We start from the raw sequence: 26,208 nt of genomic DNA, 5'->3' as shown, positions 1-26,208 counted from the left end.
AAATAAAGAGCTAACATATATTACTTTTTTTCCAAAAGCCAGAGCTACTTTAATTTTGCCAAAATTGTGTTGAAGAGTTATTTCAGTGTGGGCTAGGTCATAGCATTTGAATTATGTGGAAAGGTCAAATTGGAAAACTACGGGGGGGGGCGGGGAGGAGTTGATTGAATGAGAATAAAGACTGTTAAAAGACAATGCGACATATAGGGACACTTGGAATACACCACAGCAAGAGAGGGTTTAATATTTTACTTTGCTTAGTTTAAAATTGGAAGAAATCAGTTTAGATAGACACAGCTTTTCTATAAAGGATGTTATGGAAGCCAAACCTCCCAATATACTACGTAAGGATGAGTATGGTTATCTAAGTATCCTAATTATGTACCTGCCCAAAGTGAAAGATTAGGTTAGTTAATGGACAACAGAGTGATTTGACATAGTTCTTCCCTTTAAGAGACTTATAGTCTACTTCAGTCTTTTTATGTTTTGAAATATGTACATCCTTCTTTCTCTGCAGTAGGCCTTACTAGTCTAAACATGGCTATGAATTCAGCAGCTTCTTCTCCCTAGAGGACTGGAGAATATCACACATAGTAGGAATCTGAAATTCCAAAAGATGACTTTATAGCTTCCAGACAAATGGAGCTTTCTACTAGAAGAACTTTAAAATTAAGGAAAACCATGCAAGGCTGATGATGCTAACTCTATTTGTTGAAAACAAACTATCTCTTCCCCTCCTCATCCCCCTTTTCTATATGTGTATGATTCAGGTAAGATTAGTGTCAAAATCAGTGAATGTCAAAGTTGATGTAAAAATCTTTAAAACTAAGAATTATTTTAATTCACCCACCTTATATGCTCCCTATACTTCTTATCTCTTGAGGATTTTATCATTTATTTCCCTTCTATATCTTAAAAATTAATTTCTCAGAATGTTGCAACTTCAACATTTTCAAGTCTCTCTCATCTTATGGCAAATAACCCAAAATACCACCTTAGCCCTACATATCTTCACAGAAGTCCTCTTCTTTCCATTGTCAAGTATCTTAAAGAGTTGCTTTACTCAAAGTTTATACTTCTTTACTTTTTGTGCATTCATCTCAGTATAATATGAAATTTAGGCCCACTAATTTCACTCTTCTAACCATTGACCTCTATGTTGCTAAAGCCAAAACACATATTTTTCATCGTCCTTCTTGTTTTCTTTGTGGCGTTTCGTTTCTGAAAATCTCTCAGCTTCCAGTACACTATACTTGCTTTTTTTCTACTCTTTGGTAGAAAAAGTATTTATAAATTGTAAGTTCTCTGTAAAGGTTTATTTTCCTCTGTTCTTTAAATGGCAGTGTTTTCCCAGGTCTTCTCCAAGCCTGCTAACTTTTTTTTCTTTTTTTTTTTCTCCATTCTCCTTGGGTGATTCTATTTATATTCATGGCTTCAAGCATAACCTGGAAAGCTATGATATCCAAATATGTATTTTACGTTCTATCCGGATAATAAACCCATAAGATATTATGTTATCAATTATTCAAAAAAAGTAAAATATTTGTGGACATTTTATTTGACTTTTATGGGGTTTAGGAGTTAAGATAGTAGTGATAAGCACAATGATAGTATTGAGAGAGGACTCATTTTAAGTCTTGAGTCAGTCATTTGACCTTGAGTAAACTGCTTTAATTATAAGCCTTGTATCCTTCATTAGTAGAATGAAGTACCCACTTCATAAGATTTCCATGAGGATGAAGTGAGATCATAATTGTGAAGATCCTGGCACATAGATGGTTCACAATAAATAGTAGCCCTTATTGTAATAAAATGATCTCTTGAATAAGTTTCACTTCTAATTGTAGAAAGCCAAAGTAGCACTCTGAACCCAATCAGGAGACAAAAACAAAACAAAACAAAAAACAAACAAACAAAAACACGTAGTAGGCTAAAGCAGAACAGTTTAATACAAAGAATTATTGACTCTGACAAACATAGCTATAAGATATAGAGAAATTCTATATGGTAAGGCTGAGAGAGAATACCTAAGAAAGGATAAACTTGAAAAGGGTATTAACAGATACAGAGATAATCTAGAAATCACAACACTGTAAAAATGTGTTCAAATACTGGAGAAAATGTAGTTTGGCTCCTGGAGAGCAGAGCTGACCACTGGTATGGCCAGGCCAGAACTGCTGTGCAAACAACAGAATACCTCTGAGGTATAGACAAAGAACAGGTGATAAGAAAATGGTTGCTGGATCTGTAGTGGGAATCCAGGTGCCAGTAGGGGTGAAAGGTTGTTAGAACTTACTCTTTGAAGAAGGACTGACTTGGTGTATGACCTTCTGGACACAAGTAGCTTTATGCAGGCTGTGCTAGGCTTGTCAGAGGAGTCCAGGCTGTCTGTAGAAATATCATTGCCAGGATGAGGCTGAAAGATCAAAGGACCACATCCTGGGCTTGTGACCGCTAAGTAGTTTCTTTCCAGATGTCCTCAAACCCACACTGCCTATCCTCTTGGATAATGCTGTGAATTGGAGGAATTCTCTACCTCCTGCAAAATCTCCCCTGCTGCCCTCTGCTGAGAAACTTAACATTGTAGATTTATTTTTTATTTTTTTAACATTGTACGTTTTAAAAGAGAAATGCTTAAACCAATTCTGTTGTTTACCATATTGAAGGTGCATTTGGAAATGAAAGGCAATGAATTGATAACTGACACAACAGATAGGCTTAACTAATACAGAGATAATCTAGAAATCACAACACCATAAAAATGTGTTCAAATACTGTGTTTTGCTCTATAGTTCTTTCAGTTCCAAGCTTTTTGATATGAAAAATTGGCATATATATGTATAAGGTAACTTTAGTTCATAATTTAAATATGAATACCTATTAGCATCATGATAGCTTTGCATGTGCTAGAAGATAATTTAATGAATTGCAATATAGCACATTGAAGAGTTGCTATGGTCTATTGAATCAAAAATCCAGTTCTTGAAAACTGCCTAAACATAATTTACCTATCCAATGTCAGTTTAAAGTTTGCACAATAAGCCACAGTGAGTTTTAAAAATCTCATATAAATAATGATCCATTTAATATGTTTTGCAAAGAAATATATTTTAAACAGTCTTTTATATTTCTTTTATATATTCTAAGAGAGGGCTCATTTTTTTCCCCATTACCTAAAAATGTTTCTCAGAAAAAATAATATAAAAATTACTATGTTGATCATAATTCCAGGAGAAAACTAAAAATCCTTGAAAATATAAGCTTAGTTGAACTGCTAAGAATTGCTATTATAGCAAAGTGGCATGGCATTGGAATAAGTCCCATCAGTTATCAGGTTATCTTTAATTCACAATTTACCACTAACCACTTTGTAACCTCAAGAACTGTTCCTTTTATTTCTCTAATTTATTTATCTCTAATAATTTTTACTAACAATTGACCATTTATTATACCCCAGACTGTGATGAGTACTTTTGATTTTTATCACACTTCTTTTTTTATATTTAAATTAAATTAGCTAACTTATAGTACATTATTAGTTTCAGCTGTAGTTTTCAATAATTCATCAGTTGCATATAACATTTTTTAATACAGCAACAAGGTCTTATTTTCATCACTGCTCCGATGGAGAAAGTGAGGGGAAATGTTGCATTACGTGTTCAAGAGAATCACTTCAGAAGCAGAAGGGCTGGGATTTGAAGATTTTTTTTTGTCTGTCTCAAAAGCTCCTACTGATTTTAGGCATGTTTCTAACTCTAGGTCAAAGTGGAGATTTATATTTCATAATCAGAGGTGTTAGAATTGATGGCACTGCTTCTCAAACTTTCATGTACACATCGATTGCCTGAGGACTTTCATCAAATACAAGCTCTAATTTAGTAGGTCTGGAGTGAGACTTGAGATTCCAAAAAAAGCTCTCATTTGGTGCCGATATTACTAGTTGATAAACCATACTTGGCATAGAAAACGTAAGTGGCAATGGGATTGGAACAGACAAAGATATTAGTGACATCTGGATAATTTGAAGATTTCAGCTCCTTGGCATTTATCTGAAGGACTTGAAAACTTAGGCTCACACAAAACCTGCACATAAATGTTTATAGCAGCTTTTATTTATAGTTGCCAAGACTTGGAAGAAACCAAGAAGTTTTTCAATACGTGTATGTGATAAATACAAACAAAGAAATATTATTCAACACTAAAATAAAAATGAGCTATCAAGCCATAGGAGCACATGGAGGAAACTTCAATGCAAATTACTAAGTGAAATAAGCCAATGTGAGAAGGTCACATACTATATATAACATTGACTATATGATGTTCCAGAAAAGAAAAAAAACTGTGGACACAATAAAAAGATGAATAGTTAAAGGGAATATAGGGAGAAGATGAATCATTTTCTTTTGTTTGTTTCTGTTAGGGCACTGAAAATATGCTATGATACTATAATAGTGAATAGATGTTATTGTAAATTTGTCCAAACCCATAGAATGTAAATATCAAGAGTGGACCATAATATAATCTATGGACATTGGGTGATTATGATGTGTTACTGTAGGTTTATCCATGGCAAAAACTAATAAAAATAATAATTTATATTTATATTTATAGTATAAATATACAAATACAATAAAAATATATTTTATATTCATATTAATTTAATAACAATTATTATTTTAAAAAAAACCTCTTGACGAATTACTTTGATGAGAGAGAAACTCTGCCTGTGTAGAGCATGATGTACATGGAAATCTCAATACTTACCTCTTAATTCTGTTGTGAGCCTAAGACTACTCTAAAACAAAGTCTAAAAGTCAAATAAAAAAAAAATTGACATGGGCATTGCAGGTGGCTAAAGGGTTTAGCGCCGCCTTTAGCCCAGGGCGTGATCCTGGAGACCCAGGATGGAGTCCTATGTCGGGCTCCCTGCAAGGAGCCTGCTTCTCCCTCTGCCTTCTCTCTCTGCCTCTCTCTCTCTCTGTGTCTCTCATAAATAAATGAATAAATAAAATCTTTTTTAAAAAATATTGACAAAGGAAAGGACACTATCTACCATACCTAGGAATAACAATCATGAAGACAATTATCATTAGAACTCAAGCAGTTTTTTTTCTCAAGGTGGGAGAATGCTTAAAGTTTTAACATGACAATTTAATAACTAAAAAATAACTTCTGTTACATTTGAGTTATCACTAATTTAGTTACATCTATTGTCTATTTAAATCTACTTATAAACTTTTATTTAATTAATTTATTAATTATTTATTTATTTTAGAGAGAAAGGTGTGGGAGAGGCAGAAGGAGAGAATCTTAAGCATGTTCCATGCACAGTGTGGAGCTGGTTTCAAGGCTCCATCTGACAACCCCTGAGATTGTGACCTGAGCCAAAATCAAGAATCTGATGCTCAATCAACTGAGCCACCCAGGCACCCCTACTTATAAACATTTTAATACTTGTTTATGTTTGTTGAAAGATTTCTAGTTGTAGTTTTCAAAATCATTTTACATGTTAAGAAATCATACACATAAAATCTGTAGCTTTGCTATTCAGAATGTAGTGCATCAACTAACAGCATCAGCACCATCTAAGAACCTGTTAGAAAGGCTCATCTCAGGCTCCAACCTAAACCTTCTGAATCAGAATCTGCGTTTAAACAATACAATGCATGGTTTCATATGGACTCTAAGGCTTCAAAAGTACTGCTTTCCAAGAAGCTCTGATTTGAAAAACCCACCAAAAAATATCCTTCAGTGGTGTTCTTTAAAAGTATGTATAAACCAAATATATTTTGTAAAAAAAAAAAGAAAAGAAATGGTGAATATGTAATCACACAGTAGCAGTGTTTATGTTGACAGCAAGGTGTTTCCTCTATCAGCATGAACCAAAATTGTCCAAACAGAGGCTGCCTTTGAAGAACATATTATCTTCTTCTTTTTTTTTTTTTTTGGCTTTCAAATTTGTTTTTATCATCTTCCTATTTTTTTAAAGATGTTGTAGTGAAAAATTATGATAATTACAACTTAGGATAATTGGCTGATGTTGACCATGGGTTATTATCCCATCAGCATCTTGAACTTTGAGGTGGAAGAAAAGAAAGAAGAACAGAAACAGATCATGAGAGGAAAAACCACTTCCTTGATTTTGCCGTTAACTTGCCCTTTGAATTTTTATATTCATACCTCCACTCTGGCCTCAGCAAAACAACAGGTGCAAACTGCAGATGGATCCCATCGCAGTGGCAGACAGACACATCTGCCACTGGTTACATGACTCTCAATTTGAAAGATGGCCAGCAGTAACCAGATTTGTGTCCTGGGGTGGCAGGGCAGAGGGCTTCTTTGAACAGTAAGGATACTTATAGGATGTGCTATTTTCGTCTGAGCACTCAATCAAGTCTGCTTTTCCAACTTTATTTCAGAATCTTAAAAACTGATTTTCCCCCTCCTGCAAGAAGGTATAATTAAACACCTTTCTTCAAGTTGAAAAAAAAAAAAAAAGGAAAAAAAAGGACCTTAAATAAACATATATTCAGTTTTATCACATACTGTTATATATTTATTCCCATTTTAATAATATTATATATATAAAATTCACCAAAATGGCATAAATTATGCCCCCCAAACCAAAAGTTTAAAGTATATTGCAATAAATGTCTTAGTTCTTTTTTTTCAATTTTGCTCTCAGGAACAATATATTTAGGTTTTAGTGAAGCAATTGGATGTTTGGCAAGTTTTACATATTTGGAATTACTAAGGCAGATACTGTTCCGCCGGCTCCAAATATGTGTGTGTGTGTGTGTGTGTATGTGTGTGTATATGCATGAGAAAGAAAGAATGGCAATATTTTTATATTTGAATGAAACATGAATATATTTTGATGTGTAAGATAAACTAGAACTTAATATTCTATACTTTAAATGATTATATCAATGTTAGTATTTTTATTCTTAAAAAATTCTGGGGGCAGCCCAGGTGGCTCAGTGGTTTAGCGCTGCCTTCAGCCCAGGACCTGATCCTGGAGACCCAGGATCCAGTCCCACGTCAGGCTCCCTGCATGGAGCCTGCTTCTCCCTCTGCCTGTGTCTCTGCCTCTCTCTGTCTCTCTCTCTCTGTCTCTCTCTCTCTCTGTCTACCATGAATAAATAAATAAAATCTTTAAATTTTTTTAATTCTACATCAGTCAATAAATATGCACATGTTATCACATAAGAAACATATGAATGTGTCAGTGAATGTACAGTTAATACACATGTATGTGCATATGTGCATGTATTTTGAAATGTTGATTACCTAAGGTACAATGAATAATGTAACTATATAGCAAAATCTATATGTGTTTATGTTTCTATATATGCTGATTAGATGAGATCATATATTTTATACATTGGATTTTTGTTAAATTTGTAAACAATAATATTTCCATTTAAAGGTATTTTATTGACATACACAAAAATATATAATGTTAACAGTTGTCAAGTAACTACAAATCAAAACAATTAGATACCATTTATTTTTCCTATAAAATTTTCAAAAATTATAATGATCAATATAAAAACTCCGTTCATGAGTCTGGTATACCAGATATTTATACTAACCAGTTTTATGTGGAAAGTGCTTGCAGAAGCATTTTGGTGTTAGTGATAATTTGGAAACAACCTAAATATTCAACAATAGAAATTATGGCACATCTAGCCATTTAAAAAAGTACTTTGTTAGAACCCTTAAAGACAGGAAAATGCTCACAATATGAACTCAAATGAAAAGACACAATATAAAAACACAGGGCAACTCGGGTGGTTCAGTGGTTTAGCACCGCCTTCAGCCCAGGGCGTGATCCTGGAGACCCGGGATCAAGTCTGACTTCGGGCTCCCTGCATGGAACCTGCTTCTCCCTTTGCCTCTGTCTCTGCCTCTCTCTCTCTGTGTCTCTCATGAATAAATAAATAAAACCTTTTAAAAAATATAAATTTAAAATGCAATAGAACTCTAATTTTAAACACACATGTTTGGTCAATATCCACCAAGTGCCTACCTTTTTTTTTTGTTTTAGTAAGCATGTGTAGGTATTTGGATATATTAGTGAGCAGAATAGAGGCTCCTGATCCATATACATCTAATGGTTTAGAAGGAAAAAAGACAAGAAACAAAAGGATTGAAACTTTTCATAGTAAAATATTGATAGTAAGATTATAGGTGAGTTATATTTTATTTCTTCCATTCCCCCTTTTCTAATCACCTACATGAAGAATGAGTTACTTTTACTGTAACAAAAATGCAAATATTGAAAAATGCAAAAAAAAAACTATCAGAAAAACTATTATACTACTTAAAATGTTGCTTAACTAGTACTTTAATACTAGTTAGTACTTGTGCTAACTAATCCTTAGTCCTTTTCGAGTATTCAACCACTCCCTCAGGACTTTAACTTTAGACTATACACATATAATATTTTTTAAATTTTTTCTTCTCTATTCCAAAGAAGCATACTGGTCTCTCTAATTTGTTCTGAAAAAAAAAATCAATGAAAATGTAATTAGTTGCAATTAATATGTAAATATGAATCTTTGGTCCTGGAATTGGTTTGCCTGGCCCAATTTAGCTCTGTAATTCTGAGTGATTATCTATCCATTTAGAGTAGTGCCTTGATCTTGCACGTCTAGTTTGAATTCTCTTTGTAACATAACTCAATACTAATTTACCTACGGCTATATGATCTGTGATTTTGTCATTTAACCAAATCACTTTTACATTTGCGTCTGATATTTTTGAAAATATCACGGTTAATGGCTGCATAATGTTATAGTTGTTCAAGTACTAAGTAGGTAATTATTCTCATTTGCACCATGACTATTATTATATTGAAATAAGCTACATTATAAAGCCTGTTGATGGATTCCTAACCTACCTTTACCAGGCTATACACTGTGATTGTCAGATTTTAGCACATCTTCCCTTGACATCTCTATGTCAGTGGTCCCAAACACAAATGTATACAAAGACTAGCCCACCAACATGAATGAATGGAGAAGGTTGGAACAAGGGGAACAAGGTGTTTGGAGGACATGGGCCTTGAGTACAAGGGACAGCCAGTATTCAGCTTCAGCTAATTTTGCCAATCAAGAGTATTAGCCTAAATTTTCTGATTTTTTAAATAAATTAGAAAGCTACTTTTAAATGTAAAGTTTCCCAATTACATAAAACACCAATCAACCAAACACAACAGGCTAGCCAACTGGATTTGGTTTCCAAATTAGAAGAGTTCAAATTTATGAAACTTGTACATTGTTACTTGTTATAACCTTCTGGAGATATACTTTTTTGTTTCTGTTTCTGATTTTTGTTTTTTAAATATAGCATAGGGGGATCCCTGGGTGGCGCAGCGGTTTAGCGCCTGCCTTTGGCCCAGGGCACGATCCTGGAGACTCGGGATCGAATCCCACGTTGGGCTCCCTGCATGGAGCCTGCTTCTCCCTCTGCCTGTGTCTCTGCCTCTCTCTCTCTCACTGTGTGCCTATCATAAATAAATAAAATAAAAAAAAATAAATAAAATAAAATAAAATAAATATAGCATAGGGAAAAACTTTAAAGAAAGACTTACGATTTCCTTATAAGTGTATAGAAACACCCTCACCCTGAATTGTTGTCATATTTATTGATCTTCAATCAGATGATTCTACTTAAAGTTTATTATTTTAAGTGCATCTTGCTTTTTAAAATGTTAGGCTTTTTAATCTTTCATTTAATAATAAATCAACATAGGTTCATAAATGCCATGGATAATCATGACAAGAATATATGGAAATTAAGTGTGTGTGTACAAATCATATATCCAGTCTCTTGCTTCTTAAGCATTGTTTACTCTTAAATCTATAATCTAATTTTTTAAAGAAAATGCAATGTATAATAAATCTTGAGTTTCGAATGCTATGTACAATCACAATGTTCTAGCATCTCAAAAGTAGACAGGGAAAATAAAGAATCAGAACAAAGGGAACCTATTTGTTTCCAAATCAAGAACAAACAATAAACCAAGTCTTAGTGGCTATAAACTCAAGGCATCAAGCCATAGAAGAGGGTAATTTTTGCAAAATAAAGTATAGAATAATCTTCCAATGCATAAGCAAACTGTATTGAATCTAATAAATCTAAAACTCTTAATAAAGTGCTTGGCAGGAAATCATAGAGTAAATCCAGTGTTATGAGCTCATGTGCCACAGCTGTCACCAGAGGACAGGGGTGAAATTCTGAGTAGATACAAAGGCAAAAACACAGAAGGTAGAGGAAAATTTCAGGTCATTAACACTGTGAAGCAGTGTTTGCTCAGCTCAACACCCTCAATGATTACATTTGTTTTTCTGCATATCTACATTCTATTCGTGTAATACCCATATGGTTCAAATGGTGTCCCCATTAGTAGTCTCTTCTGACAGGAATGTCCCTTGCAAAAGACCACGGTTTGCTTTATGGGGAAAGGAAATATTTAGAGAGACGTTTGTCTTGAGAATCCACCCAGCTTTAAGAAAGGATAATGCCCATGACTGGACAACTTTAATTCAAAAACATTAGTACTATATTTTAGGTAAAGTTTTAATGAAGAGGAAGTATTACTAAGCTCAGATTCCATTCTCCAGATGCTAAAAATTGCATGTGTTACCAATTTTTGAAAATTCATATAAATTATTATTTTAATATAACAATAGTAGTAACTAATTGTTGGTAAGCAATATGCCAAGAAAAATATTGTGTATCTCACATGACTTGATTAATTTATCCTCTGTCATTCTGTGAGGTAGCTACTATTGTTACATCTGTTTTCAGATATGGAAATAGAGTAAGTGGCAGAGCTGGGATTTCAATCTGATCAGTTTGATTCAGGAAGTAGTAAACTTAACCTCTTTGAGTGTCATTATGGTGAGATATTTGCCTGGTAGGCAGTCAAATATGATTCTAAACCATACTTAGTCCAAGTCTTCAAAATGGAAAGTCTATTCATTTTGCCAACCTGCCTTTGATTCAAATGAGGAATCTGCAGGATGCAGCTGATCACTACAAATCCCCGAGAACTCCCTCATTCACTTCAAGACTGGCAGGGTTTATTTACCTGTATTTAATCAAATTGTAACTGAACCAAGAGTTTGTCCCCTCAATGCACAGCAAGCCAATAAAAACTGACACTGAGCTTTTGCAAAATAAGCTGTTAATGGTGTGGTCTCACCCATGAGAACAGGACCTAATGCTCAAAAGTCCTGTACCCCCTCATGGTTTGCAAGTGAGGATTTTTAAGGTCAAAATTTGGAGCAGTGGGCTCCTGAGAAGGTGGACGCTATTGATTGGAGGCCCATGATGTCATGCTAGCAGATGCTCCTGGCGCCATTTCATTAAGTCCCACAGCAGGTCTTCTCCGTCTCAAGAGATTTGGAATCTGAAAAACGTCTTGATTCCTTATGCTAAAATTTCACTAAGTACATCTGGTAATCATATCTATTTGTAAGCTAGTGGGGTTGCATTCTTACAGGTTTCTTGGCTAGTTCAGTTATGACCTCTATTGCTCATTCTTTCATCTGAAGTGATAAGATGGAGGCCAGCTTCAAATATGATTGGATTACTTGTGATTTGTTTAATTTATGCTGTAAATCTAAAATCATATTGCTAATTCTTCTTTTTAAAAAAAATATTTATTTGTTTGAAAGAGGGAGAGAAAGAGAGAAAGTGGAAGAGAAGGGAAGAGGGGGAGGGAGAGAGAGCCTGACAAGAGGCTTGGTCTCATGACCTGGAGACCATGACCCTGAGATCATGACCTGAGCCAAAAACCAAGAGTCGAGTGCTTAACCAACTGCAGCACCCAGGTGCCCCATATTGCTACTCTTCTAATGTTTGCTTTAGTAGGGAGGGATTTTTTTTTTTTCTTAACTTACTGGATTCTTTTGGCTGGTCTACTAATTAAATTGGTTAACATCTAATTTTGTACTTATGAGAGCTCCACAAAGACATGAAAAGCTTCAAGACAGGCAATAGAGGCTTATATGCCATTCTGAGTTAAGGAGTTAGGGGTAGGGATCTGGGGCTTCAAAAGGAAGGAGACAATTACAGAAAGATGATAAGAGCAAATAATTGGAAAACAAATGTTTGTCATGACCTGCAGGGACAGTGGGACACAGAGGAAACTGAACAAACGTATCTTGCTGAGTTCCTCTTAGCTTGGCACACCTAGCCTGTACTCTTTGTAGATATTTCTGGTGGTACCTCTCTTCCAGGACCAGACATCCTCTGAATTATCAGAGACAAATAAGGGGGAGAGGAAAGTTTTTGAATCAGTTGGATCTTGATTGCCTTCAGCTCAAAGCAGTCCACAGTACAAAGTGACACACTTTGTGGCAGCCTATTCTGATTCCCTTTAATTTCAAAGGTATTTAATATGCATAAGTGAATAAATCATTACGTTCAGTCTGTATACAGGGTGTTATCACTCATCTGCTTTGCATTGGGGAGTTTTCCTCTGAGGGTAAATTCCTCTGAATTATGCTGCCCTATGAAAGGCAACCATGCTTATCACAACATCACTAGTGCTGCTGTATGCTGCCCTATAATATGGCAGAAACACATCCTTTATAGCAGTGCGAAGGAATCAGATCTCCCCACCAAAATGAGCTTTCCAGATAGTTCTGTGTGCCTTAGACATTGAAGAACAGCATTCAAAAATATAGCCTGCAGAGGATGCCATGGCATAATCTATGTGCTTAGAGAATACTTCAACATACTCTGTGTATGCTTGACTATCAGTTATTGTCTGGGGCTTTAAGAAATTTCTTTGTTACCTCAATCTACTGTTTTAATAAGGATTTCAGTAATTTTTCTGATGTCAGAGCACTTTCTTTTTGGGGATATGTGTTACCCCCACAGAATAGATATTATAAATACATAACACAAGCCCCTTTCTGCAGGCTAAGATTCAGTAGTTTTAGGACTCATTTACTAAAAGTTTTATGATCAGAAACTACTTTTAAATATTTTATTTACTTATTTGAGAGAGAGAGAGAGAGAGAGAGTGTGTGTGTGTGTGTGTGTGTGTGTGTGTGTGTGTGCATGAGTGGGGGAGGGGTAGAGAGGGAAAGAGCGAATCTTAAGCAGACTCAGAGCTGAGTGCAGAGCCTGATTTGGGGCTAATCTCAAGACTCTGAGATTATAATCTAGGCTGAAACCAAGATTTGGATGCTAAACCTACTGAGCCATCCTGATCAGAAACTCTTTAGCTTAACATATTAAGTTCATAGCTTTTTTTCTAAAATTGCCAGATATTATCAGGAGCATAGCCTCCCAAATAGTGGAGGAACTTCATCCTAGCCACATGATGTACCAATTTAGTAATAGAGAATATAGAAGCAGGCAGGGATAGAGGGAGGAAATAATTGAAAGCTATTTGTAGTTTAAAAAAATTCCCAGATTTCATTCTATCATACAATAAGCTTTAAAGAAATTGCTGTTGTATTGAGACCAAACTAATTATAATGAGACAGGACCAGATAATGATAATGTGCTTTGATTTTAGAATGAAATTCAGGACATAGCTCCAGGGTCTGTTTTTAATGACACCTCCATTGATAAAGGATGTAAAATTTTCCAAGTCTATTAGCTAGTCATTTAATAGTAAATTTGACCAAGTGTAATGACACCTACATTTTCTTATTAGAGTGCTTATGGTTATCTACATAGCAAATGGCAAATTGGAGATTTATATGCCATTTAAATTAGGTTACATCTAGGAAAATTCATTCTGGATCATCATGGGAAGACGGCTCTTAAAACAGTCTAGTGGAACAGTTTTCAATGGTTTTCTGTAGTACCAAGAGTCATTAATATAACAAGAGATTCCTTTTTAGCAGAAGAGCTATTTAAATAGACAGCTGGGCATTGTAGTGCAAAACAGGCATCAGCTTAGTTTTGCACTTTGGCCTTTACTTATAACATAAAGGAGTCTCATTATGACAAGCCCCATTATGGCAGGAAATCTGTCTAATGTAGCTCATTCTTGCTCTTAGTCCAGGGAGGTTTAATTACCAGAAGAATTAATCTCTCCAATAATAATATTTGTAAGGACTTTGAAGTTTACAAAGGATTTTCACATATAGTTCCTGCCCTTATATCATTGCCTATACTTCCTAACTGTTCTTCCTGACACCAGTTTCAACTCCTTCCAGTACATTCTCTGTATTTATGATCAAAACACAAATTTCATCACATTATTTTCCTAATTATACATTTGCAGTGTTTCCTTATTGCCTCTAGGTCATTAGCAAATCATATGGTGTAGTAAATATTGCTTGTGTGGAATCAGATTTTTCATAACACACACACACACACACACACACACAAATATACCAAAATGTATTAAAAAGGTAGTGACAATATAGGGAGGAGTAGATGCTGCAGATCTTTGCTAGCCTTGTTTCCTAACATTTTCCATTGTAAAGAGTTCACAGCTTCCAGTGGCATAGATAATACAGGTCAGGGACCACATAGATCTCAGACAAATTTTTAAATATCTCATATATATTAAACATTTTATACAATCATGGCATAGTACTTAATACATAATAACCACTCAACAATATTTTTCTAAACTTTATTTCAATGTGGCAAGTACTGTAGTATAAGCACATCCTCTACTGTGGAATTTCCACAGACTGAGGATGTTGTTATGGTAAGGTTCCAGTGTACAAATTGTGAAAATACTGGGCAAAAGGAAAGGAAATATTTTGCCAAATGATAATACAATGTTGCAAAAGTTCTATTCGGAGAGATTTTTAAAAATCTGAGTTTACAAGTGTATATTTCACAGTTGAAAATAAACTCTGGCCCATTAGATTTTTACCTACACATCGGGGACAACATCTTATTAAAACAAGATTGTGAAGTTTATAAGAAAGTAGTAAAATCTGCCTTTCGATATAGACTTACATTTTTGTTCTTCCTGTTTCTTCTGGAATCTGCATTTTTCTGTGAATGATGAGTATTTCTCTGTCACCAAATCCTCTCTTAGCCTACGTTCATTTGGTAGTACACTGGAGAGCAAAATAAAAGTGATTAAAGACCAGGAATGTCAATGTTTTTGGCATGGAAATGGATATTTAACTTTTTCAAACATATGCTCTTGAAAATTTGCCATTCATATGTACAGACATGATTTAAATTTCTAAATATAATAAACCGTGTAAAAGGAGATATGATTTGAGGAAATGAGTATAGTAATGGTAATTATGGGAAGGACCAGTGCAAAATTACCAGTTCGAGAACACTTTATGGAACATAATGAATTGTCATAGTTTTTTTAGAGTTAGAAAGATTTCTTTGACTAAATGTTAGAACATCTTGGTTTAACAGCATTCATTCTAAGAAAGACATACAAATACATTGATATAGTTTCACTGATCTCTCTTATATACGAATCATTTAAATTACAAAGAACAAACATTCCCTTCACAAAATCTGAATATACCCTTCCTTAGCTTGAACCTTAATTGAACTTGATAAATGTAATTTGATTTTCAAGGTTGTTCCTATCATATCTTAATGAATTAAAGAAACATAACAAAGATTCCTTGTCTGTATGTTTTTTTGTAATAATGAAAAAAATCACAGTTACACATTACCTATAAAGAAAAAGAAGGAATATTATGTAGGTTGAAATTATTTATATATTACATCATTTAATTCCTACAAGTCTTTTGTTTTGTTTTGTTTAATTTTTTTTAATTCCTATAACAGTCTTTTGAAAGAGGAATTATAATCTTCACTTTAGATGTAAAGTACCAGTGCAATACTATCTTTTATAGAATAAAATTACAATTGTTTAGAAAGAATTGAAGATTATTGTTTCACAGTGTATTTAACATTTTCTAGATGATGCTGTTTTTAAAGAAAAGTAGTATAAATGTAAAAATTCAATATATTGGTGGGATCAGTAATTATGATCACATTCAATATTTATAAATTCATTTTCTCTCTAAATTGAAAAGGACTGCAATTAAAGAAGAAACCAGAATTATTTGTATCATTAACTTTATTATTTTCAGTTTTCAGAATAAAAGTTAATATCAACTTGTGTAATAACAACCATCTTTTCCAAAAAGTCTATCTGTTACTATTTTTCATAAAAGCAAAGATAATAGGAAAAAAGTGTTCCAGTTATCTAGATATCTAATTATTTATATATATCTATGTTATCTAGTTTTGTGAAAACACATAGTACTGAGAATGTAAGAATTTTTTTGTTTAGGAACATGATCTCTAAGAGTGTGATGAAAATAATAGATCATTTTCTCAGAAGAAGATCTACATATGCATACACACTAATCCTCCAAACCTCAATCAATTAAAATCACTTTTATATATGCAGTAGTTTGAAATATAGAACCCACAGATTTATGATGACCCAAGATCCTATAATTATTTACTCCCTGAAATCTTCATGCTTACCCCCAAGGACTTCAAACCCCTATTACCCTCCACTGTTTGTTTTCCCTAGCATTTTCACCATCCAACATATTATATAATTTACTCATGCATTGAGTGTTCATTGCCTGTTCCACTTTCCATAATGCAGCTTCCACTAGGGCAATGATTTTTGTCTATTATAGTCAACAGTGCACCTAGAACAGTTTCTGACACAAACCAGTCCCTCATTATTTCCTGAACTAATAAATAGATTTATAGTGACTGGATATATTGTATTAAGAATACAAGCCTCAAATTTGAATTCAAGAATCTTTCATTGAATTGTTGATCTGCATATTCCTAACTTCATCCTTTTAAAAGTAATAGATCATGCATGTTTTTGTAGTGTTTTTAGGATGAAATAACAAATATATAATCTTATAATAAACATATATTACTTCTATGACTTCACAGATTGTTCTCTGAATTAGCCATAGAGTGTGGAGGCCAAAGCCACCACTTCTTATAGGATTATCAAATGTCCATATTAAGTGTCAGTTTTGATTGAAAGTTTCTTTAAGGGTAAATTGATTGTTTACAATGTCATAATGACCAGAAAAATTTTATCAAAAATAGTGTAATTCAAATATTATTATAGCAAGTAAATTATTAAATTTGGAATTACACCCATAGCAACACCCCTCCCCCCCACACACAATTAGATATTTTTCCCCAGTGTATTTACCTTAGATGATACCTATGCTTTTTCTTTGTTTTGTTGATTGGTTTTCATTATTTTATTTTGTTTTCCAGCATTGTGTCCTTACTCTCATATTTTTGGGCCATTCTTCAAATAGAATATCCAGGTTTCATTACCAATGGTAAGATGAAACCATGAACTTCAAAAGTCACCTTAATAACCAAATGTATCATGAAATGTACAAGTAGAAAAAAAGTCTATGGCATCGCTAGCCAATATATCTTTATCACAGCTACTATTGAGAAGGCAGACTGATAAAATGTGGGAAGATAATTCAGATTTTGTGAGGAAGGAAGAAGTGTTCTTACACTTAGGGGCTATTCATTAAATTTTAGTACAAAGGAAATTTTTTATATAGCTGAGTTATCAGCCAGTGAATGAAAACAGAAGGATGAACAGTTCTCTATAATTGTTGTAGAATACTAGCCAAGTCTTGTGAGATTCAGCCTGAGGATAAGTGGGGAAGAAAGAATGGTTAAAGGGAGCTCATCGGACAGCTGATATTCTTTGTAGGGAGGGCCTCTTGGTTGTTGGATAGGAGGAAGCAGGCAGATGTCAAAAATATGTTCATAGTTCCTTCCTCTACAATGACACAGGTCCTGTTAGACACTTCTCACACTGAAATAAATGACTCTGTGCACACACCAGTGTGCTAGATTGGAATATTTATTCTCCATGATATGACTACTCCTTAAAACCCAGGCTGTCTGGCAAACTATGAGTGAATGAATGAATGAATGAATGAGATCTATGAGTCACATGCCACAGAGAATGAGAGTTTATTGTGTTTGTCTAGATAAGGAACATACTGGGGTGTGAGTTTTGTTGTTGTTATTGTTGTTTTACCTAAACTTGTCAATTATACTCCTTCTTACCATTATTCAGCTAAATTTCATTATTATTTTCTTTAATAATTTGTGTTATAAACAGTCAGCAAGTCCCTTTGTTCCTGTGTTTTCTTATACTGCTGTGATACCATTTTTTTTGTTTGTTCAATTATTCTGTGTATGCCACACACATAAGAACACAGCAATTGAGATATTAACAATGTTAAATAATTTCATTAATAGAATATATCTCTCTATTTCTTCAGGTCTTCTTTAGTATCCCTTCATTGAGTTTCACAATTTGCTACATAAAATCTGTAAATATTCTGCACTCAACAACTAAGTATTTTGTAGCATTTTCTTTATTGTGAATGGTAGCATATATTCTGCTATATTTTCTAATTTGTTATTGCTATGTAGAGAAATGTGCTGATGATTTTTAGTTTACAGAAGGTCTAGAAATGCTGATAATAACAATTGGAACTTTAGAAATATGGATTAAAACAGAGAAAAACAAAGAGAAGAATAGTAAATTAGATAATTAATTTGATGAAATTATTCAGAATGAAGTGCACAGAAAGAAATAAAGATAAGAATATAAGAAGAAGAGAGGTGCCTGGGTGGCTCAGTCAAATGAGAATAAGTGTCTGCCTTCAGCTGAGATCATGATCCCAGGGTCCTGGGATGGAGTCCTTCATTGGGCTCCATGCTCAGAGGAGAGCCTGCTTCTCCCTCTCCTCCCCATTTGTGCTCTCTGTTGCTATATCTCTCTCAAATGAATAAATAAAATCTTAAAAAGAAGAGAGAGAGAGAATATAAGAAGAAGAGATTGAGATAACTGAAGGAGAAAGTGAGGAGACCCAGTATATAATAACAAGTTCTAGAAGGGGATACTGTAGATATTGGAGAGAGAACTGTATCAAAACCTGGCCCAGGGGCAGCCCCGGTAGCGCAGCAGTTTAGCGCCACCTGCAGCCCGGGCGTGATCCTGGAGACCCAGGATCGAGTCCTACATTGGGCTCCCTGCATGGTGCCTGCTTCTCCCTCTGCCTCTGCCTGTGTCTCTGCCTCTCTCTCTAGCTGTGTCTCTATGAATAAATAAATAAAATCTTTAAAAAAAAAAAAAAAAAAAACCTGGCCCAGGAGCCCAGGACTGTTCTGGTGGCCTTAGAGAAGCCTACTAGGGCATGATGCATTATGGTTAATGACATGGACTTTAGGTTTAAATTAGTATCAGTTAAAGTCACAACTCCAACATTTACTAAAAGTGTGAGGGGCATTGTATAAAACATCTGTTTTTTTTTTTTTCCTAAAGCTCAATTTCCTCATCATCCTAATGGGCATCATGTGAGCTCCTAATTTATCATATTGTCAGTGAGATAATACAAGGGCACTGTTCAGTATTGTACCTGGCACATAACACTCAGAGAATGTTACCTATTATAGGATTCTAAAAGTGTAACGTTGCTTATATTAATAGAATAAACTAACGTATAATAAATTAATGTATTAATATATTGTATGGAATTATTTGATTATTAATATATCAATAATAATGTAATGATTGATATATTATATATTGCTATATTATATTAATATTAATTATATGAAAATGTAGAGGTGCTAACTAATATCTTTAAGACCTAACTATCATGGGATTAAATACATTGTTCCTTGGAGATGAAAACACTTGTCATGCAAATCTAGCACTGCTATTATCCCAATAGTAGTATAATCTTATTCTCATTTGTCAGCTCAAAAGATTCCAGTTTGGGGGGCTTAGGAATTAAGAATTGTGGGGAACTAAATTTCGAGCAAGGGGGCACTTTAGATAAAAAAAAATACTAAAGCTTGGATCATTTGTCAAAATGACACACCTGAGTAGTGATAAAGCCAGGATTCAAACTCATGTGCACCCCTGTGCAAATTTCTTTCTAATAAGCCACTATGAGAGGAATTGAGTCATTGAAATGCAGAATAAGTGATAGGAGAAGCATTAAAATTATGTTTACCAATAATGTAGGAAAGAAGGAAGGAAGGAAGGAAGGAAGGAAGGAAGGAAGGAAGGAAGGAAGGAAGGAAGGAAAGAAGGAAGGATATACTATGAATACATTTTAAAAGGATATGAATTTGTACAGAGCTTGTAAGAAAAAAAAATTAAGGCCTTTTTTTAATAGAAGTTTAAAAAGGTCTGGGAAGGAGTTAATCAAAAGATTTGTATTAGTTACCTCTAAAAAACTCCTATTGCTTTCCATACTTTTTTACCAAGAAAATTTTATCTCCTTTTAATAATTTTATTTAAAAATGACTTTTAAAACAAAATATAGTCTCAAGAAAGGCAAGAAACCACACTTGGAGTTAGGATTTCGAAGGGAAGCCATAGTTTCTAATTATAACGAATTCAGAATACAAAAAAGTAGTAAAGGACAGGCTTCCACCTCCTTTCCTTCTTCTCCTCCCTCTCATACTCCCCTCACTAATTTTCCTTTTGATTTTTCCTACAGATATGGTAGTTCAGGGTGCATACTGCACAAGGGATCCAATCTAACAGGATGAAGGAGGGCTTTAGTCCAGTGCTAAGATACCCCTGCATCCACAAGAAGAAGAGAGCCATTTCTTACTTGATAACTTTTCCACTTCTGTTTTTGCATGTCTGTGCTGTGATCAAAGCAAGGGCCTTAGTTGTGAGGCTCTTAGTATTGAGGGTAGAGTGGGGAATGTTGGGGGCATACGCCCTAACAGTCAGCTGTTCACCTAAGCCAAGTGGAACTGAAATCCTGCATATGTGCCAAAATGCCATTTTATCTTTATCCTTTTCTCTGTTGCTTATCATACCCTGGACTATTCAGGACAATCAGCAATTGGACAAAACACTCAAGGAGGGAGATATTAAGCTCTACTTTTTTTAAAGATTTTATTCATTTCTTTGAGAGAGAGAGAGAGAGAGATCACCAACATGAGCAGGGGCAGGAGGAGGTCAGAGGAAGAGAGAGAAGCAGACTCCCCACTGAACAGGAGCCCAGCTCAAGGCTCCATCCCAGGACCCAGGATCATGATCTGAGCCAAAGGCAGATACATAAACAACTGAGCCACCAGGTGCCCCTAATGTCCACTTTTGAAGGAAAGACTATCAAATAACTTTTGGACATATTTTAAAATGGAAACTGTTTTTATATTGTTTGCATAAAAATGCAAAGAAGAATTACAGTGTTATGTATACAGAGATAATTTTTTCTTTATATACAGAGAAAATTTAACAAATAATCTCACACTCTAGTTTTTGAATACAAGAGAGCAACACTATAATTTGTACTGGTTATTACAGAAAAATGTATATATACTAATTTTAAGACAACTTCTCAAATTTAGAATATCTTAACCAACTCTTCCAATTTATAATTTTGGCTAAATATTGCTATGCTACATTCAGTATTTAACTCGAAAATATTTCTGTATTCAGAACTCTATAAAATACCAGATTGTTATAGATTGTGAATAAATCTATGAATAAATCTATTTTCATCCTGGGATGAAAAAATACATCCCAGGGTTCCCTAGATGGCTCAGCGGTTTAGTGCCTGCCTTTGGCCCAGGGCATGATCCTGGAGTCCTAGGATCGAGTCCCACATCGGGGTCCCTGAGAGGAGCCTGCTTCTCCCTCTGCCTGTGTCTCTGCCTCTCTCTCTCTCTCTGTGTGTCTCTCATGAATATATAAAATCTTAAAAAAGAAAAAAAAGAAAAAATACATCCCAGACTGAGTTCAGGTATCATTACTAATTGTAGCAAACCATATTCTATATTTAAATAGTTTCTAATTTGGTAAGCAAATATAGAAAACTTGGAATGAATTTAATGCAAAAATGAATTATATTATAAGGCAATAAAATACACTTCTGTAAAATCTGATTTCTAAGGAAGTTAATTGAGATTTTCTTAGATCACCAAAATCCTGAAGTTCTGAGTATATAATCGTTCTCAGGAAAAACATCTTTAATCTTGATATATGGTTTTTGTGCACAAACTTTATATGAATAGGAGGGATGATGAAAAATATAAGATGAGGATCCCTGGGGGGCTCAGTGGTTTAGCTCCTGCCTTTGGCCCAGGGCGTGATCTGGAGTCCCAGAATCGAGTCCCACATCGGGCTCTCTGCATGGAGCCTGCTTCTCCCTCTGCCTGTGTCTCTGCCTCTCTCTCTCTCTCTCTGTGTCTCTCATGAATGGATAAATAAAATCTTTAATTAAAAAAAATATATATATAGTTTATCATCATATATATATATATATGATGCTGACGGGGGTTCCTGAGTGGCTCAATCGGTTAAGCGACCAGCTCTTGATTTCAGCTTGGGTCAGGGTCTCTGTCTCAGAGATCTTGACCAAGCCCTGCCTCTCTCCTCAGAGAATCTGCTGGAAATTCTCTCTCTCTCTTTCTCCCTTTCCCTCTGCCTCTCCTCCTGCTCATATGCACTCTCTCTGTCAAATAAATAAATCTTTTTTAAAAAAGAAAAATATATAAGATATTAAAAAAGTATTAGTTATGGTAACAAGGAAAATTAGAACAAGATTGTTCTTTTATCAACACTGCAAATTTAGTATTTGGCATATTATATTCTATTTAACATTCTGATATTTCCCTATTTTACTGCCAATTTTTTCCACATATCTTTATATCTTCCCATCTATTTCTTGTCCACTTGCCTCTTCCTATCTGCTTGTACTATTGAACTGAAACTACTTTCTCCACTTTCATCTATGACACATCATTCTGTTTTCTATTTTTCACAAATTATTGCGCTTTTTATTTTTCCTATTTCTTGACTTTCTGTACTGTTGAATTTCTCTGGTTTTATAAGATTCTTTCACACACTAAATTTTGCACCTCTATAGTATTTTTGTTTTTCAATAATTCTTTAAGGCTGCATATTTCTGTAATTGTCAGGGCAAACAATATAAAATGTTGTTAAAACAGTACAATTAATATGCCATTATCAACTAGTGATAAGCATTTTTAGTTTTGTTTAAGGTTACGTTTTTTTTCCTTTCTTACTATAATAGGCTGGAAGCAATGCGGGTGGTTACATGTGTTTGCCTTTGTCCACTTCTTTGCTTTTAACTATGATTTTGATTCTCCTTCTTGTGCTCCTCCCCTCTCCATATTAGAGTTCCAGAAATGTTTAAGGGCCTAATCCCTCTCTCTCATTATTTCCCTTAGTTTCTCAGACACTGGGAGTTTCCCACCTACAGTTTCTTTGACACAAGTCAATGTATCTTCATTTCTGCTCATTACTTCTTTCTCAGTCTCAAAGCCTTCTTTCTCTGACCCATCTGGTTTTTTCATAATGGAATAGTCTTGCCAAAACAATAGATCTCAATTTTATTAATGATAAAGTTTATATACTTACTTGTGTGATTTGTAAATTAAATCATATGTATAATTTGTACTTCTGAAAGACATTTTAAGTTAAGGGCAGTTTGTCTTTATATATCTTTGTACTCAAATATTTAGAATGAATTTGAGCTAATAATAATTCAATGTATTATCTAATTCATACATGTAATCCTATTAGGCTATTTAGATATTGGTTTATAAGATTTTTTTTAATTTTTATTTATTTATGATAGTCATAGAGAGAGAAAGAGAGGCAGAGACGCAGGCAGAGGGAGAAGCAGGCTCCATGAACCGGTAGCCCGACGTGGGAATCGATCCCGGGTCTCCAGGATCACGCCCTGGGCCAAAGGCAGGCGCCAAACCGCTGCGCCACCCAGGGATCCCTAGATACCGGTTTAAAGAATATGAACTGGTACATACAGTATAGTCTTTAGTATTTAACCACATTCTAGACCACATTATTTCAGCTTTTTATCGATGTATCATATGAAAGAAAACTTGCAATCCATCATTTCTTCAACATTTTGCTAGTCTTAGAAAAATGAGGCTACTATCACAAATGATATATGAGGTGATGTTTTAAAAATATTTCTGTGTATTAACAATAACAGCTAACCCTTCTAAAATAAAAAAAATGAGGTTCTTTATAAAGTGAACAATGGAAAAATATAGTATCATCCTTCCAAGGACCACTAAGGAAATACAAAAGGTACCTCTGAATACTGTATTGAATATATAAAGGTATTTACATATAATACATATGTAACATGTAGAACACTCAGATAAGAATTATTCTATTGGCATACTGTTTATTTTATATAACCTCTCTCTCAAAAAATATTCACAAAAGAAGTCTTTAATATTTCCTATTTTTAACTCATCATTTTGACTCAAACATTAGAATAAACACCATCTAATTTAATACCTATTTAACTTAAGTGTAATGATAAACAATGTTCACATACATGTTCCTTTGCTCATGAATAAATACATGGGCAAATACAATAAATAAATAAATAAATAACCATAAGTACTATGGTTATTCTTAATTAATTATATATATATATAATTTTATATATTTTTTTTTCCTAAAACACAAACTTTTCCAAAGGAAAAAAAAGTTCATGGGATAATGAACACTCCAAAGAGAAAAATTATTTGCCCTGAATGGGAATAGGAATAGTGTTTTGCATTAATTCCATTATATAGCCCATCTGAGAACTGACAAAACACTTTAACACTGGTATCTAAGGAAATGTATCTAATTCATTTATCTTTGAATGCTTGTCTTTTATCATTTTGCTCTATTTTATTAAGTTCCTCCTTTGTGTTCTAAAATAATATGTACTAAACTGACAGTTCTAATGCAACAGGGATACTATAGAATTGTAATAACTGAAAAAAAAAAAGAATTGTAATAACTGCATCAGTAACTACTATCCATTGCTCATATACAGATACTACAGTGCTATCCTGCACTACTATGCCAATAGATAGCCAAGACTTCAAACACCTTTGCTAAGGCTGCAGGAGTCTTAAGCAGTAGATATTTTTCTTGGGTAATAAAAAGGGTACTGTAGTCATGAAGGATGTCACTTCTGCACAGTCAGGTGGGGTGGGGAGGTCGCTGTGCTGTGTTGAGGAAGAGATAAATTGTTTTGGTGATAACTGCATGCCTTCAATAAAGGCTAATGATCAGGTGGAAAAATGACTAAACTTCCTCAAATAAAAAATAAAAAATAAAAAATAAATTAAAAAAACTTCCTCAATGACCTTACCTTTGGCTCTCCCCCAGTTTTAGTTTCAGGACAGAGGGTCCTCTAACTTCTTAGGACAATTATCTCAGCTTTTGGGAATGCTCTCTGGGAATGTCCTATGCTCAATCTCTTGGTGTTTGTCCTCTACTTTCTTGTGATCTGTAATGACTCCCTCCCACATTCTCAACATTTCCCTCAGAGGTACTCCCTCTTGCCTCAAAACCCACTCATCATATTCTCTCACAGGAGTCTTTAATAGACTATTAAAATCCAAGCAAGAACAACAAAATCATGTTTCTCTTTCCTTACAGAGAAGATTATTCAATATTCAAACCTTTGCAGAAGTGAATACATATATAACACTAGACACACATGTATGTGTATATATGCATATTTGTATTCCTTGCCCCTTCTGCGGTGGAGAAAAGGAAGCTAATATTTCTCTGTAGTCATATAAACATCATTGTCACAGCTGATATTTGGTGAACACTTACTATGAGCCAGAACTTTTCTGCACACTTTGCATACATTTTATCAGTTAATCCTTGTAATCAAGTATAAACTCTTTGTATCTCTATTTAGAGAAACTGAGTCTTAAAATAATTTTATTATTTTGCAAGATACATATATTCATTTTTGAGGCAAAAATTTATCCAATTTTAATTTTTAGACATTATTAGTAAAGTTGACTATCTTATGATGCTAATTGGTCATTGGAAGCAATCCATACTATTTCATCTTTCTTATTTCTAGGTCATTGGAGTTATATTTACTCCTAATGATTTAAAGTATTGAAATCATGTAATAGTGAGAAAAAATACTATAGCTTTATCTGATATGTGATTTGTTTTTAATATTTGAGAGTAAAAACAGCACACAGTGAAAGCATATGGCAGATAAATTTTGACATGTTATTCCATAGAAAAATGAGGAGTTTTTGATTATAGATATATTCATTTTTTCATTTATTTCCTAATATATGTTTTCTTTCATAATTTTTTTGTTAATTTAAACTCGGTGACATATTCTCCATATCTATGAT

At 34.0% G+C, this 26,208-nt stretch overlaps 1 protein-coding gene across 36 annotated transcripts in view; it reads left to right on the top strand.

Moving 5' to 3' along the window:
- Nucleotides 1-26,208, top strand: part of PTPRD (protein tyrosine phosphatase receptor type D) — a 2,185,700-nt gene that overhangs the window by 959,104 nt on the left and 1,200,388 nt on the right. Inside the window, exon 1 of one of the 36 annotated variants that reach the window (XM_049116094.1) lies at nucleotides 17,264-17,312. The exons of the other annotated variants lie outside the window; for them this stretch is intronic. The gene's annotated coding sequence lies outside the window, so the exon portion shown is untranslated. Of the gene's footprint in view, nucleotides 1-17,263; nucleotides 17,313-26,208 lie in introns of those variants that run through there. 36 annotated transcript variants of the gene reach the window in all.

This window comes from Canis lupus, chromosome 11 (genome assembly GCF_003254725.2).
Source record: "Canis lupus dingo isolate Sandy chromosome 11, ASM325472v2, whole genome shotgun sequence".
In the NCBI taxonomy this organism is placed as follows: domain Eukaryota; kingdom Metazoa; phylum Chordata; class Mammalia; order Carnivora; family Canidae; genus Canis; species Canis lupus.
This window is presented reverse-complemented; position numbering and strand designations above follow the sequence as displayed.